The following is a 16,245-nucleotide window of genomic DNA, read 5'->3' as shown; positions in this document are numbered from 1 at the left end:
CAATCCCCACCCCCTCACCTCCGTAAATAACATTCAAAAAGTAATGATTTTTGTTATGAAAAAACTTTAAGAATGCACTTCAATTTTTTAAAAAAAAAAAACTTAAAAGAGAGATGGCATGGCCTGCACAGATAAATGTACTGATCTGACACATTACAGAAAATTAGTCAATATTTTATTTAGAAAAATAATGAGGATCACGCACAAGCTTCAAAATCCTTGTAGGAACTCAGCCATGTGGCTTCACAGCACTTACGTGCAGTAATTAATCACACAATGTCACACATATACACATAGAAAGGTGCTTCAAAAACTCAGGAAAAATGGAATTTAACCATAATTTTAGTGTCAAAAAACCCACAAATAGTGTCTTCTTTATATACATCCCTCATGAACGTTTTAAAGGTTCCATTAGATATTTGATTAGGAAGGTAATCAAATACAAAATTCAGTGAAGACATTTCTTACAACCTATTTTGTCTTGCAAAGCACAAAAGAAAGAAGACCTTGGAATATCATCGTGCAAACCGTCACCAAGTAACAGTTTTGATACCGTCTCATTGAATCGTCTACGATTTACAAACTTTTCCTTTTAATTTACTAGTAGAAACCGTATTTTATTCTCATGATTTCTACTACCCGACAGGGTTAGGACAAGACAACAGGAGTTGACTGGATGAAATCCATTATCTATCAGACGCGTTGGAAAGCTTAATGGAAACCATCCCTCATAACCTCTCTCACTAGCCTGTACATGCCTCACATTCATTCAGGGTATGTCTTCATGGCACATGAGAAATGCATACGTTGCTTCACGTGTTATTTACTTGAGATTTTGTTAGTGAGCAGAGATGCAAACCAACTCGGATCACACGTTCTTAGGACCAAACAAGAGGACCAAAATCTTGAAGATTAATGACAGCATCACTGGGTATATAATTCCCTTTTTTCTATTTTAATTTAAATTGAGATTTATGTATCTGTTGGAAAGGCAAAGAGAGAGAAGAAGGGGAAGGGAAGAGAGAGGGAGGGGGAGAGAGTTTTTCCATCAGCTGGCTCATCACTCAGAAGGCCACAAGAGCCAGAGGGTGAACCAGGCTGAAGCCAGGAGACCAGAGCTTCCTCTGGGTTGCTCACAGTGGTGGTGAGCACACAATTACCTGGGCCATCCCTTGCTGCTTTCCCGGGAATATCAGCAGGAAGCTGTATCAAACCAGAGTAGCCAAAAGTCAAACCAGCCCCTATACAAAATGAAGCGGTCCCAGATGGAGATTCAAACCACAATGCCAGTCGCTAGGTGCATAATTCCCACTCAAATTTTCAAGCAAGATCTGAGACTGCAGTGAGGAAGTCAGCTAGCTCATGGTCATGAGGTTTGAACTCACTCCCCCAGCCTGCAGTAGATGCTGACGGGACTCCCACCCCTGTGTACCAGCCTGGAGACATCGTGTGGGTTAAGAGACGTCACTCACAAACCCTAGAACCTCGCTGCAAAGGACCAGTGACCCTGAACATCCACATGGCTGTGAAGGTGGCTGGAATCAACCCCTGGATTCATCATTCCCTGAAAAAGAATGCCAAATCTGTCCTGGAAGAAAAATGGACTGTTCCATACACTGGAGCACCCTTAAAGATAAGATTCTGTCGTTCTGTCATAATGCTTTCATTTTTTTATGAACGGGAGCTCTGGAATATTAGGAATTTAACCACCAGGACCCTGCCAGTGTTCTGGACTATATAGTAATTGCAGCAAACAATGCATTCCACTAACAGATACGATATCCTGGGTATCTTTTGGTCATGTGCTCCCTCGTTGCTCTGGCACTCGACTGATGGCCATCCCAGAAGAGGTATCCCCTGAGCATGGCTCCTGTGTCTCTGCATTCCTCACCCTCTGTTTACTGCTTAGGTGGGACAATGAAGACAACAATGTTAAGATGCTTTGTATTTCTGGTTTGTGTTTCTGTAGTTCCAGGAGAGGTGAGGCCTAGCAGTAGTAAAATGTGGGCACAGAAGCCAGGGAAAGGTGAAAGTCGGCAGCTTTGTTTGTAAGTGTGTCCAGGTTATTTGTTGCATGTCTGTTAGGATAACTTATATATTGTTGGGAAAGCTGAGACATAGGCCTTCAGTTTAATGGATGGACTTGAGAGTAATGATCATTTGTTCCTCTTGGGGTTACTATTGATTGGATTACGAGTCATTGGATTGCCATGTGAACTTGTGATCTGCTATTTCTAATGGGCTCTGTTATCACCAAGCTTGGTTAACAAAGACCCCTTAATAAACCTTAGTTAGACATGTTTGGCGTGGTCTCGCTCGCACCTCAAAACAAGACCATTCTAGCCCACCAAAATCATGTGGCAGATCCAAGGGCAAGCCTCATAAAGCCATTCTCTCTGCACCATGCTTGCAACCATTGCAAGTATTGGCAAACAGGGGTGTTTAAACTCAGAAGCTTGACATTTGCCATTTGTCAGGAAAGGAAACTTGCCATTTGTTAAGAAGAATGCTATTGATCCCTCAAGAGGTGGCCAGGAAAAACATACTTTAAAGTGAGCAGCACAGGAATTGCCCAGCCATTTCCTAATTTGTTGAGACACAACCAATGGGGGAGATCTTCTGCAGGTTCCCTGCCTATAAAAGACAATTCAGGGAACCCTTAAATATCCCAGGATATGTCCTGAAACCCTGGTGTCTGTCTTTCACTCTTTCCAAAACACACCCCATATCCCAGATCTCTCCTGTAGGTAGCTGCATTCCTCTTTCTTCTTTTCACATTCATTTTGCAAATAAAACTTCTTTCTCTACAACCGGTGTCCTGCTTTTTTATTTCTACAATTGGCTAAGGAAAGAATGCACTCAACTCTTGTTGGTAACAAGATCCTTGTGGGAAAAAGGTGAATTAGAAATGAACAAACACAGGTCTGGCACGATAGCTTAATGGCTAAATTCTCGCCTTGCACATGCCTGGATCCCATAAGAGCACCGGTTTGTGTCCTGGTTGCTCTACTTCCCAACCAGCTCTCTGCTTATGGCCTGGGAAAGCAGTTGAAGATGGCCCAAAGCCTTGGGACCTCACACCGACATGGGAGACCTGGAAGAAGCTCCTGACTCCTGGCTTCTGATCAACTTAGCTCTGGCTGTTCTGGCCACTTGGGGAGTGAACTGACAGACCGCAGATCTTTCTCTCTCTCTCCTCTCTGTAAATCTGACTTTTCAATAAAAATAAATCTTAAAAAAAGAAATAAACAAGTGCTAATACTAATATTTACTGTATATAGGAATCTTTTCTTGCATTGCAGAATGAAAGGTAATAAAAATGAATAGGTAACCAAGTATACTCTGTCCATGAAAAAAAATAAGCACTCAAAAGAACAGAAAATATTTGCTCCTATGCAAGTCTAGAGAACTAATGTCTTAGAAAAAACAAGAAGAGTCATCTCTTTAAACAATGGGAATGTGCCTTTGAAAAATGATTTTCTTTAATCCTAAACAGGCATCATGCGTTATCTTAATATCTTATTATTAATATTAATATCTTAATATTCCACATCACCTACCTAAAGTTGCTTTAGATTGGTGTTTAATGAGCTCCTACTGGTGTGCTAGAAACTGTGTTTGCAAACAATAAAACACAATCATGTCCTTGCTAAGTTAATATCTTATCAGAGGAGGGAAATATTATAATATATTTAATATCTATTCCAAAGATAACTTTAATGTATGAAATGCACTTCTCATTTCATTTCTGAATAGTATATCATGAATCATGAAAACAGTTTACAAGCTGAAATTTTTTTAAGATTTTTTTATTTGAAAGTGTGACACAGAGAGGGAAAGAGACACACAGAGAGATCTTCCATCTTCTGTCAACCCTCAAAGGGCCACAGGAGTGGAAGAAGCTAGGAGCCTAAGAGTCCACTTGGGTCTTCCAGGTGTCTGGAAGGGGCCTGGGTGCTCGGGCATCTTCCACTACTTCTCCAAGTGCATTAGTAGTGAGTTGGATTGGAAGCACAGCAAGTAGGAGCCAACACAGAATATCAGAGTATTGGGCTGTGGCTTAGCCCACTGAGCCAAAATGCCAGTTCCTACAGTGCTATCTTTAATACTTTCACTCACTAACTAGAAATCAGGTGTACAAAATGAGTTCGAGTTACATTAAAGTAACAGTGTTATAAGTCATTCTTCATTAACAAGAAAAAGTGTATTTTTCCCTGATGCCTCAGGAATACAGTTTTCAAGAAAAAGACGGCTCTCTTTGGATGTTTTACCCTCAGAAACACAGATGACATGAAGGGCATCCTTGTAGTTCCCATACTGTATATACCACCAGCCAAACCCAAAAAGACATCAGGGTCTCACAGTAAGGGAGGGGCAAAATGTGAGTCCGCATTTTAAGAATTTTGTATCAGAGTCAAGCCTATTGAATCAAGAGACTAGCCATATTCCAGAAGAAAGTTTCTGTAGGCCAGTTCTGATAGTTCTTATTACACAGCACCTCAGTATGGTTTTGTTCAACTTCTCCCTAGATGAGGAGTGATCTGCCTTCATTACACCTGCCAAAAGTTTCAAAAACCAGGAGCTCCACACCAATAGGATATGCCAGTGTCTGGCCCAATAGCGCTTTGGACTTCAGTGTCTTCCAACTGTTCTCTCTGTAGTCCTATTTTTGTCTTTTTTTTTTTTTAATTCTTGTTTTCAAAAAAATATAAAACATGCTACAAGATGTATTTCCAGTTATAAGTACTTTTCATCAGTCCCTTAGCTTTTCCTTTTATGGCTTGTTGGTATGCACACATTGGTGTGAAAACAAAACACACTCCTTCCTTGACCAGGGGTCTGTTTCTGAGCTGACGATTTCATTCTTTTGGTCTTCTAATATGAAGAATAAGAGATAGAATGGAATCGTAGAAGAAGGTTAGAGTGAAATATGAAAATATGAGCAAATAAAATTAAAATTATACAGGTTGAAAAGAATACAATTTGAAGTAGAAATTGTTAAGAAAATCTGCCACTATAGAATCCTGCAAGGAATTTGGGCACGCAGATATGATCTCTGCAGGTTCTCAGACTGACAGCATTGACTCGATAAATGCTATTGCTGTTCCACATTTTTGTTTTAGTCATCTAAATCCTTTCTGTAGGAAAGATGTGAACTCTAGATTCTAGGGTGAAAAGTTCAGGTCTGAAAATATCGTCTTTGTCACTGCTGTTAGTGTTCTTACCAACTGACTTTCTTCACTCTGATAAAGAATTACCTTCATTAAAAGAGAATTACATCATATTTTTTCTCATACGAATATACAATTTGTAATCCCCCAAATGTTTTTTATTTTTTTACATTTCATCTAAAACTGATGAATATGTTATCCTGCCAGTATTACATTAAAGGTGATGACGCTGTTCTTGCTTCAAGCTATGTCTCAGTAATGGCAACTGAGTCTTTGACACAATTTGGATGCTTCAACCATGAAACAGACCTCTAAAAAATGTGACTTTATTTTCAAAGAATATAGCAATAATATGAGCAGAAGGCTCATGATTATGAAGTCTGATTTAGAAGCTTATTTCCAGTAGAATGAGTAAGGTGCTATGAAGGTAGTTAAGGCTCAATTCACAAATGAATGAATGGAAAAAGCAATTAGACATGCAACTAACAAAGGAACTCCACAACAAAACTGTCCGCCCAGGGGTTCCCAGCTGGAGGAGATTCATCCAGCCTGAAGATACTGATAATATCCCTGGAGACTGTCGTGACTGTCACTCCTGAAGAGGAGGATGCTACTGGCCTCTAGTGGGTGGAATCCAGAGATGTTGACCGGATCCTACTATGTACTGGACAGTTCTCCGCAACAGACTACTGTTTGTGTCAGATTGGGGCTTGTCACATCCCAAAACTTCAACATACTTCTGAGTATGTGGCATGGCATACATGACATGTTGCATGGCATGGAAGTGAACACACATTAATTTTCTTCTTAGTATTTCTGAAACACCCTCTAATATTTACCAGAGGAACTGTTGAATGTTGCATAAGAATTTGGCCTAATGATCATAACTTGGAGCTGATCCAGTTAAATGGAGACACTTGGGCACTACTCAAAGGATTTGGAAGGGTAGTATTTCATTTCTCATTCCACTGCTAGTTCCTCAAAAGCTTTTTGAAGAAAAAAAAAAAGACTTCACGTTTTTGAGTAGACAAGTGGATTATAATCACTTAAAATTTTAAGAAACAAAAACAGCTTTCATCTTTGAGCAGGCGAAGCATTTTATGGAGGAAGAATGTTCTTGGACTTTTGATTTTATCTTCATAAAGAATTTTCCACATCCTAAAATCTGGGGTTGAAATTGCACATTAGGTAGTTACTTGCAACTTAATATTGATCTCGTGAGTATAGAGGATGACATAGGGCAGGTAAACATATTCCTGATATGGGCTATCTGCTGCTTAGAGCTCTTCGCGATGATAACCGGCACCCTGGCTCTACTGTGCAAGATCTCTTTCCCATAGGGTCTCCTAAGGTGATTTCCCTACACACATCTCTAGCTCATGACATTGTAGAGGAATGGAGTTCCTTAAGGTCCATCTGGAAAGCATTAGAATGGTAAACCAAGTCTTTTCCCAATTACTCTGTTTAGGCTATAGATTGGAACGGCATCACCAATGGTTGGCCCTCAGCCTTGGATGTGAACTGTGACACAAAAGAAATCTCTTTTCTTTATAAAGTTACTCAGCCTCAGATATTTCACTGTAATAACACAGAGTATATGGACACATCAGTGGAATCTCTCTCCACATGGAATGAAAGCCGGGAGCTTCACCAGCTTATCTGATGGATCTCTTAACCAGCTTGTTTCTGCTTTAACTGCATCCAGCCAGACCTTGAAAAACACAGCTCATCAGCTTGTTCTGACAGCTATGGATCATTCTGTCATTCTCCAAGAGCCTAAAACTTTTCCAGAAAGTCAACTGTTCACACTTCTTGGAATGCAAGGCACTCCGGGCATCTAAAAGCTGGTGATTTTCTATTCCCTTGATTATTAAAAGAAACGTTTCCAATATATTGCTCAAAATTGACTTTAAGCAGCTGAAGCCAGAGGAAGCATACAAAGACATATATACAGAATTATCAAGTCTTTCATCACTGCATTATTCCCCAGTTTCAAGACCTAACACATGTATAAACTTACGTCCATAATAGAGAAGTACAAATATAGGCAAAAATAATATAAAGAGCTTCAGCATTCGAAAGGATTAACACATTGTTTGAAATGTGTTTTTTTAGTGTGCCATTTGTGCTTTATCGAGCACTTTTACAGTTACAGAGAGGGTGTCATTTTGATTCATCCATATTCTCTTCCCTGAGAATCTTAGTAAAGAGTAAGCATTCAATGGGATGTCATTCAAATTTCAATGTTAGGGCTTTTGCTAGGGAGGTTTTTGGGGGTATATTAGATTTAAATTAACAACCCCTTTTTTATTTAATATAAGGTTCATATTGAGTGAGCCACAGTACTGGATAGCAACTCTCTGCTTTGAAAGAGAGGCAGAGAACAATCGTTGTGCTGGTTCATGCCCCAAATGCCTACAGCAGCCAAAGCTAGAAGTCTGGAATTCTATGTATGTCTCGCACATACAGGGCAGGGACCAAGTACCTGGGCCATCAGCAGCCTCCTCCTGGAGGAGAATTACCTAGAAGCTGGAATCAGATCCACGGTTCAAACTCAGGCACTCTCACCGAGAAAAAGGTGCCCAGAGCCCCACATTGATCATGTCACATATGTTTTTATCTTAATATGGGCACAGAAATTCAAATATGTCTACACATTTGAGAAACTGCCAAGGGAGACTCAGAAATAGCAATGATTTATATTTAGTTTGTGCATTTTTCTCTTTGGTCAACTTCAAAAGAACTGAGATAGAAGCTAACAGAGGATGCCCCTTTTAAGAACGCTGACTCGGATTTTTTTTGCTTTTTTACTTTGCCAATTATAAAATTGTCTCCATCTGAAGTACTCTATTTGTTCTTTATTTTTTTCTACAAACCCTCATCACCCATGGACTCAGCATTTATTTGAACCCTGCCATTCATTATACTAGGAAGAGTACAGTGACACGGAACAAGCAGCAGAAAACAATGGTTCTGATTTGTAATATTGTGGCAATAAATACAGGTGAGAAGAAGTAAAACAATCGCTTTAGAATGAAGAGAAATATAGGAGTTCAACCAATGCTCTCCGTGATTCATTCATACCTTCCTTTTCACACACTTCAACAGTAAATATAGTTTATACTCTTTGGGCCATACCCAGTGTATTGCCTGTAAGCTAAGAATAATTTTCACATTGCAAAATGATTGAAAAATTAAAATCATAATATTTCACAGGGTGAAAAATATGCAAATTCAAATTTCATATAGTCACTGATGCAAAAAAGTTTTATCACGATATAGCTACACCCACTCATTAATGTACTGCCTATGGCTACTTTCATGCTGTGACAGTGGAGTTCAGGAATGGAAGCATATTGCTTGCAGCCCACAAAGCCTGAAAGATTTACTACCTGGGCCATTACAGATAAGTCTTGACGAGCTCTGCTCTAACAACTCTGAGAAACGTGTTATGTACAACTCTGTATCACCAAATTCTTACGCTTCAAAATAAACAGTGAGAGCCGTCTACCAACATGGTTGTCTACCAACCATAAAAAAATAGGCTAGAAAAAGACAAAATATCTTAACACACATGCAAATACGTGAAGTATAGACAAAGAGGGTACACAGCAGTACTCGATGGCTTTATAGTGTGACTCTGGGTTTTATGAATAAAAGTACTCCAAGCATTATCAGACAATCATTTACATACTCAGGTCAGCACTGTCTGAATCGGACCACAATAATAAATATGATTTCTATGAAGAATATTGAGAGAAGTAAGGGCAACCTAGAATGCTAGCAACTGAGGTAGAAGGAAAAAAAACCTAAAGAATTCGAATAATTCAGTGCAGGGAAAAGAAAGCAAAGAGGTGATTTACTGCTGGACTTTTAGACCTGAAGAAAAGACAGAGACCACATCTTGAGGTAAAGTTGAAGAGATATTGAGCACAAACCATGCTGTTAATCGTGAAACTATGATATTTATACAGAGAATTTGTTTTTCAAGCCTAGAACTCTAGAGAAACAATAAGAAACAAAATGGCAACAAAGCAACAACCTTCACCTGTGCTATACGCCCAAGCAAAAAATGATTCAAGTAACTAAACTAAATGACAGGATGGGTGGCTTTGCCTTATTTTAAATTGCTGTACAAATATAAACAAAAGTTAATGCTTTCTTTAACACTTGGGAGAGAAATATTCAGAAGGAATGAGTACAAATGTAAAACGTCTTGCATATGCCAAGCCGTTGCAATAAAGTCAGGGTGGAGTGGGGTGAAAGATCTATAAGTATGCCTGTTGCATGAACTCCAAACAAGTCAGATTAAGATTTCTCCATGCCAAAAGCAGAGATTTCCAAGCAAGACTGATACTTTTGGCCTTGATTTATACTGATCAGCAATCATATGTCTGCAGGGATTAAATTAATTAGAGGAGATTTGCTGGATAATGTTCAAAGACAATAAAATTCCTGAAGGTTTATAGGCCAAACAAGTTGGAGCACAAAGTGGTACATCTTGGGGAAGGATTAGGAGGAACAAATTTCATATCCCCAAACTGTCATTTTCTATTCTCATGCAAAAGAAGGACTTTGCTTCAACATGCCAGAGAAGGAGGACTGCTGTCATGAAGTGATGCAGGTTGGGAAGTTAATCCTGAAAAGACACACTTAGGAAGGGAAACAAGAATTATGTCAAGAATAGAGTATGAAAGGTGAGGTCTTTGTAAGCATTAAGGTAAGAGGTCATTTAGTGGTTATTTTCCATTATTTTGACCTCTTAGAAGCAAGAGAACAATCTGTTCATTAAATCACCATACAAAATTACAAACAAAGAGGGACGCTAAAGATTTGGTAAGTTATATTGAAAGCTGCGAGTTCATTTAAAATTGGGTTATTTTCATCTAGCATATCTGTGTGGGACTATAGTCTCCCTTGATATAAGGCAGGACAGAATCTGACAACATTTCTTCCAAACTCAAAGAACCAGTGAGTAGGTCAACCAGATGATTTCATATTCTGTACAACTTCAAAGTTATCCACAGAGACAAATGCATGAAAACATCATCAAACCCCTATCTACCTACCATTTAATCCATCAAGGAAGGATCCTCCAATTTTTGTTTTTCTAACCGCATTCCCAGGTTATGTTCTAACTCCTTGCTGTCTCAGAGATCATCCACAAAACCCAAAGACCTGAAGCTGTATCCTTTGCCACACACCCTAGCAGAAAATCAGCGAGACCTAAGTCACTGAAACTGCCGCAGACCAGTCACTCCTGAATGTGAACATCTGTACGTTATTTAAGCAGCACCTTCAGTAAGACATATCAAACTAGTTAACTATGTGACAACAAAGTCCATTCAGAAGAATCACAAAGAAGCCAATTTGTCCAAGTTCTGAAAACTATGTCTGTAAAGAGCATTCCTTTCGCTACATGTCCAAAGTTAAGACTCTACCAGGCTCCTCCCCATCTTCTAGTATCACACATCCCATGATACAATGAAACGATACCATTTTAGTTCCCACCTGAGTTCATGCAGCTTTTCAGAGGCAATGCAAAGAAATGAGATGTAGTGACAAAAATGAACAGGAAACCTGACCTAAGACTAACAATCTCAGGAATATGAAACACAAGAGTATCATGAAGACCATGAAGATACCAAATATACAGATGTCAAAAAATAAATACTGCAAATGCTCTTTCCCAGGGGTTCCATAATCTCAATTTAAAACAGCTTTGTTTACACTACCTTAATAACGATTTATAAAATGCTATCTTTTTAGAAAAATTTATTACTTATTTTTATTAAAAACGCAGATGTACAGGGAGGAGGAGAGACACAGAGGAAGGTCTTCCGACTGCTGGTTCACTCCCCAAGTGCTTGCAATGGCCAGAGCTGATTCAAAACCCGGAGTCAGGAGCTTCTCCCAGGTCTCCCATGTGGGTGCAGGGTCCCAAGGCTTTGGGCCATCCTCAACTGCTTGCCCAGGACACAAGCAGGGAGCTGGATGGGAAGTGGGGCTGCCAAGACCAGAACTGGTGCCCATATGGGATCCCAGCATGTGTGCAAGGTGAGAATTTAGCCACTAGGCTACTGAGCCGGGCGCACAAAACCTTTACGGTTTCTTTTTCAATTTGATGTTTCAGGACTAGCAAAGAAGCATCCTTTCACAGAAAACATACATTCTAAAACCACTTTGAATAAATCGTGTGTGTGTGTGTGTGGTGTGTGCATACACACAAGCATCACTTGACATGGTTACATTATCGGTCTCTTGCTTCTCTCTCTCTTTATCTTTCGTTTTGAACTTTAAGGACACAAAGAGTGAGAAAAAGAGCTGTCATCTGTCTGTTTTTGCACCAGATGCCCACAACACACACTGATGCTGGGAGCTACAAACTCAGTCCAGATCTCTCACATGGGTTCATGGGACCCAACTAGCTAAGTCATGACCTAGGGTGAGCACATGCACAATGCTACAACTGGGGGTAGAGCTGGAATTCTGATGAAATCACTCTGCTGTGGCATGTGAATTTCTTAATCGTTAGGGCAAATACTTACTCATGCACTCTTAAGTAATTTAACTCTATTCAATAACAATAAATCTTAGCTTTGATGTAACAAAATCGGTATGAGGAACGGAGACATAGCAATTTTGGATAAAGGAGGCATAAAGGTAGAATATTTGTTTCTGTCTTCAAATGAAAGATAACTTTAAACTCTGAGATTAATCTGTGAAGATTTATAATAAATAACTTCAAAATCGAATACCGGGAACTCCCTGAATACCAGCTAAAGCTGAAAAAAAAAAGTACATTTACAGTGTCCTGCATGTATTACCAAATAGCTCCTATCGTATCTTATCTGGTGGATAGTCACCTACATAGGAATGAGAAAATTGAGGACTTAAATGAGTGTTTTTATCCTGATGAAATAAAAAAATTCAACCTAAAGTTCTTAAACACATATGTATATTACTATCTATGCCCCAAATCCCAGAAAGCTATACAATCTTAGACATCAGGAACTGGTAAAAACCATGTCAGGGTCCAAGGTTCCCTAATTTCTACAACTGTGCGGTATTCTCATTTCAAAGCATGCTATTCTCTGGAAGTTTACTAGCTCTGCTGGGAAGGAGTAGAATGTATCACATCAAGTGAAAACACACAGGCGGATAGTAACACATTTCCCTGTTGGGAAATGCAGTTGAGTGTGGAGCTCCATCTGTCCTCAGACTCAAAAAAAGCCTGGGGTTTTCTCAAAACCACCACAAAAGACTTGTGTGTTGTATCAACAGAATGCACATATTTTATCATCATTGGGGCAAATAAGTGTTTAAAAACGAGTTCCCATCTTAACAACCAACGGTAATTTAAACTTGCAGAGAGAACGCTCCAACTTCTCACAGAACATCGTTGGCTCTTTAGCTGTCATCACTACTTACACCTTCACATGCATCATTTACCTTATAAAAAACAGAATAAAAAGGCAAGAGTTGGTTTTCCCAATCCACAAGGAGATTTTCAGGACTTTGCCCTTGAAAGTGATAGAATTCTCTGCAGTTGCCTTGCCAATTTCATTTCAATCACTTTTTTTTTTTCACAATTTTCTTCAAGAAAACACTGCAAGGCAAACATCAGCAATCGAGCAGGCAAGTTTTCTTTCTTGATAATAAATACGTTAATTCAAAGCAGGCTCACAAAGAATCCAGACATCTTCGATCTGGCCCGTTTCCAAGAGAGAAGCGTCTGGCATCAGGAAGAAACCGTCAACTGTCTTTCGGGTGTGCATTTATATCTACCCTTTCAGTCGGCAGCTTGAAATGCAAGTGGTGGCTATGCAAGATCTGTCTTTGGGGCACTGGTGCAAAACATCTTTGCTAAGTACCATGTAGGGTCAACTAGGAACATCCAGTGGTTACCGGGATTGATCTGAGATTGAGTGGATTATGTCAGGATACACACTAGAGAACTAACAAGGCATACGGGCCACACTTTTTCAGCATTAATAGTCAGAATCATAGCAATAGGAAGGCAAGATGTAGTTTTAGTGTGGATCGAATTTACATACTATTCCCAGGAGGGGATGACAATGTCAGGTTGCAATAGAAGTTTATTTTGTGTATATGAATTACATTTGCTAGGGCTAAGCCAAAAGCCCAAAAACAAAATAAACCAACATAAGAAAAAAGGAACCATGATTCTACTCCAACCTCTTAAATAGGTTTCTGGGCATAACTGGGTTTCACTTTAGGTTTGATAAGAGAGTGATGGTACATGACCCGTTGTAAAGCCAAAGGAGGTTGAGAACAACATTGGGTAGAAGACTCCACTGTGTGTGTGTGTGTGTGTGTGTGTGTGTGTGTGTATAGTTCTGCTAAGCTGACTCGAAGTTTCCCAAAGAAAAGGGAGAAACAGTCCCCTGAAAGTACAGCCTTGGAGTAGATCAGAAATACCCAAGACATCAGGTGGCCGAAGGAGCAGCAGCCACGGCACCTCCCATGAAGGGCAGTCCTGTCCCGGAAGCAATGGGCTCAAGGAAGACCAGCGAAGAACAGGAGTCAGTGGTGACAGAACAGCAAAGATCATTAAGAATGACACAGGAAGTGCTGAGAAACCAGAATTGGATTGACAGTAAAATTAACACAAGCTCGAAGGAGAGTAAAAGCAAGGCAAGGGCCACCAAGTATGATTAAAGATGTATTACCTTTGGGTATCTCAAAATCTAAGGCTATAGTGTATGTTTCAAGCTCAAATACTTGCAAGGACAGGCTAGTAACATGAAGGTAACAATATGGAGACTGAGGGAAAGACCCATAGAGAGAATCTCATTTTATTCTAAAGAATATTCCTGCCTTGTACTCCATAAATATATAATATACATAAGCATTATTGAAAGTAAAAATTTTTGGCCTGGCACGCTAGGCTAGTGGCTGAAGTTTTCATGTTGCATGCGCCAGGATCCCATATGAGCACCGGTTCATGTCCTGGCTGTGTCATTTCCCATCTATAGCTCTACTTGTGGCCTGGGAAGGCAGGCAAGGATGGCCCAAAACCTTGGGACCACGCACCCAAGCGGGAGACATGGAGAAAGCTCCTGGCTTCTGGCTTCTGCTTGGGCAAACCGTAGCTATTGCTGCCATGTGTGGAATGAACCAGCGGACAGAAGATCTTTCTGCCTCTCCTTCTCTGTATAAATCTGACTTTCCAATAAAAAATAAATGAATCTTAAAAATGAAATATTTTTTTAATCCAAGTATATAAAATAGAACCTATCTGACGTGACGTTCTGGCAACTAAATTTGTCTACCATTTGCGTCCCAAGACACAGACACCGGGATAAGAGAAACAGAAAGATTATTGCTTGGCAGGAGGCTTGCTGGGGGAGAATGGCCTGCCCTGACAGTCATGCAAAGGAAGCCAGAACAGTGCATCAGGCAGTTCACTCAGATGCTGAGGCTGCATGTCTAGAAACTAAGATTTTTACAATACAAATTTTCCTGAGTTTTGTGGGCTACAATTTATTCTCTGCAAGTGCACCGAATACTAACTTAGAGCTCTTACATGCAAGCAAGGGACCTTTCAAGGTAAACTACAATATATTCAAACTGTGTTAGCCTGAGAAGATGGAAAGTTGCTGGAAGGAAGCTTGTTATAAGGGCTTGTGGGTGGATATAAAAGTGCAAGTAGAGAGCCAGCACGACAGCATAGCAGCTAAAGTCCTCACCTCATACATGCCAGTTCAAGTCCCAACGGCCCCACTTAACATCCAGCTCTCTGCTTGTGCCTTGGGAAAGCAGTCGAGGATGGCCCAAAGCCTTGGGACCCTGCACCCGTGCAAGCAAGGAAGGTGAGCCTCTATACGGAAGGAATGGATACTGGGTCTTTGTGGAATCTATCTTCTTAACTCTTGGGAGATATATACTGTCAGTACACTGAGGTTTCTCGTCTAAAAATGTAACTCCTAGTCATATCTCAACATAAAAGCACATATACATGCCAAAAATTTCACGAAAACGACTTTTTCCAATAAATGAATGATCAGATTAGCTTTTGCAGTAAACACTGTCTAAAGCACGGGTATCACATTTAGAAATTCCACATTCTGGCACATTATGAACAATGGCTCTGGGAACAATCCCATACCAAGGAGAATAGCAGATTCCCAGCCATTCACACCGTGCTTGGAATGTTACCGCCCCATTAAAGCTTCAAAACTCTTTCCTCTAAGACTTATACAGGCACCCTGGTCAGATCTTGTCTGGAGACTTATCACTCAGGATAAAACAAAAATCAGAAACAGAAGATACCTAAAGAACAAATGTAGAGGTAAATATATAGTGAGAGAGAGGAGAGGAAAGCAAGTGTATTAAGTTGTTTGAGGGTAAGCGTGAAGCGGCGATGCAAAAACAAGAAAAAAGAAAGAATGACAGAGACAGAGAGAAGCCAAAGACAGATGGAAAACTTAAACACACAGCCAGGAGACAGGAAAGGCCAAGGAGGGAAATTACGAACTATGGAATTAGATTTCACGCAATGAAGTCCTCCCAGTGTGTGAACAATGGCACTTTTCAGAAGAAATTCTCCACACTTACTCCTGCTCCAAGCTGAGAAGTGATATAAAACAGGAAAGAGGAGAATCAGAAAGCCCAAGATAGCTCAGTTGGTGGAACAGCCACAATCCTCTCCACCTCATTATGCTTAGGATCGGTTCAGAAGTAATCACTAAAAAATGCACCAAACATATCCAAGAAAAGTAATCTTCGAGTCACTCAACTGACTGGCACAAGCATCTGTTAATGTCTCCATGGCGAGAGAAGGGAGTAAACGGAACAGCAAGTGCGCATGGCGAGAAAGCTGAAAGCAATTCTTCCTGTTTGCTTCCTTCCAAGCACCAGTTGGCTAACCCCTTTCTGAGAAACTACAAAGTCATGCTCTAGGAAGGGACTAACAACATCAGTCACAGAGGCCAGGGTCTCCCGGAGGTCCCCGATTTTCTGTCCTTCCTTCTCCTTGGCTCCACTCCAACGATACACACAAGGCTAGGTTTCTGTTCACATGGGTGCAAAGACAAAGAGGAAAACAGTC

The sequence above is a fragment of the Ochotona curzoniae genome, unplaced genomic scaffold, assembly GCF_017591425.1.
Source record: "Ochotona curzoniae isolate NIBS_2020 unplaced genomic scaffold, NIBS_Ocur_1.0 contig_1302, whole genome shotgun sequence".
NCBI classification, from domain to species: domain Eukaryota; kingdom Metazoa; phylum Chordata; class Mammalia; order Lagomorpha; family Ochotonidae; genus Ochotona; species Ochotona curzoniae.
This window is presented reverse-complemented; position numbering follows the sequence as displayed.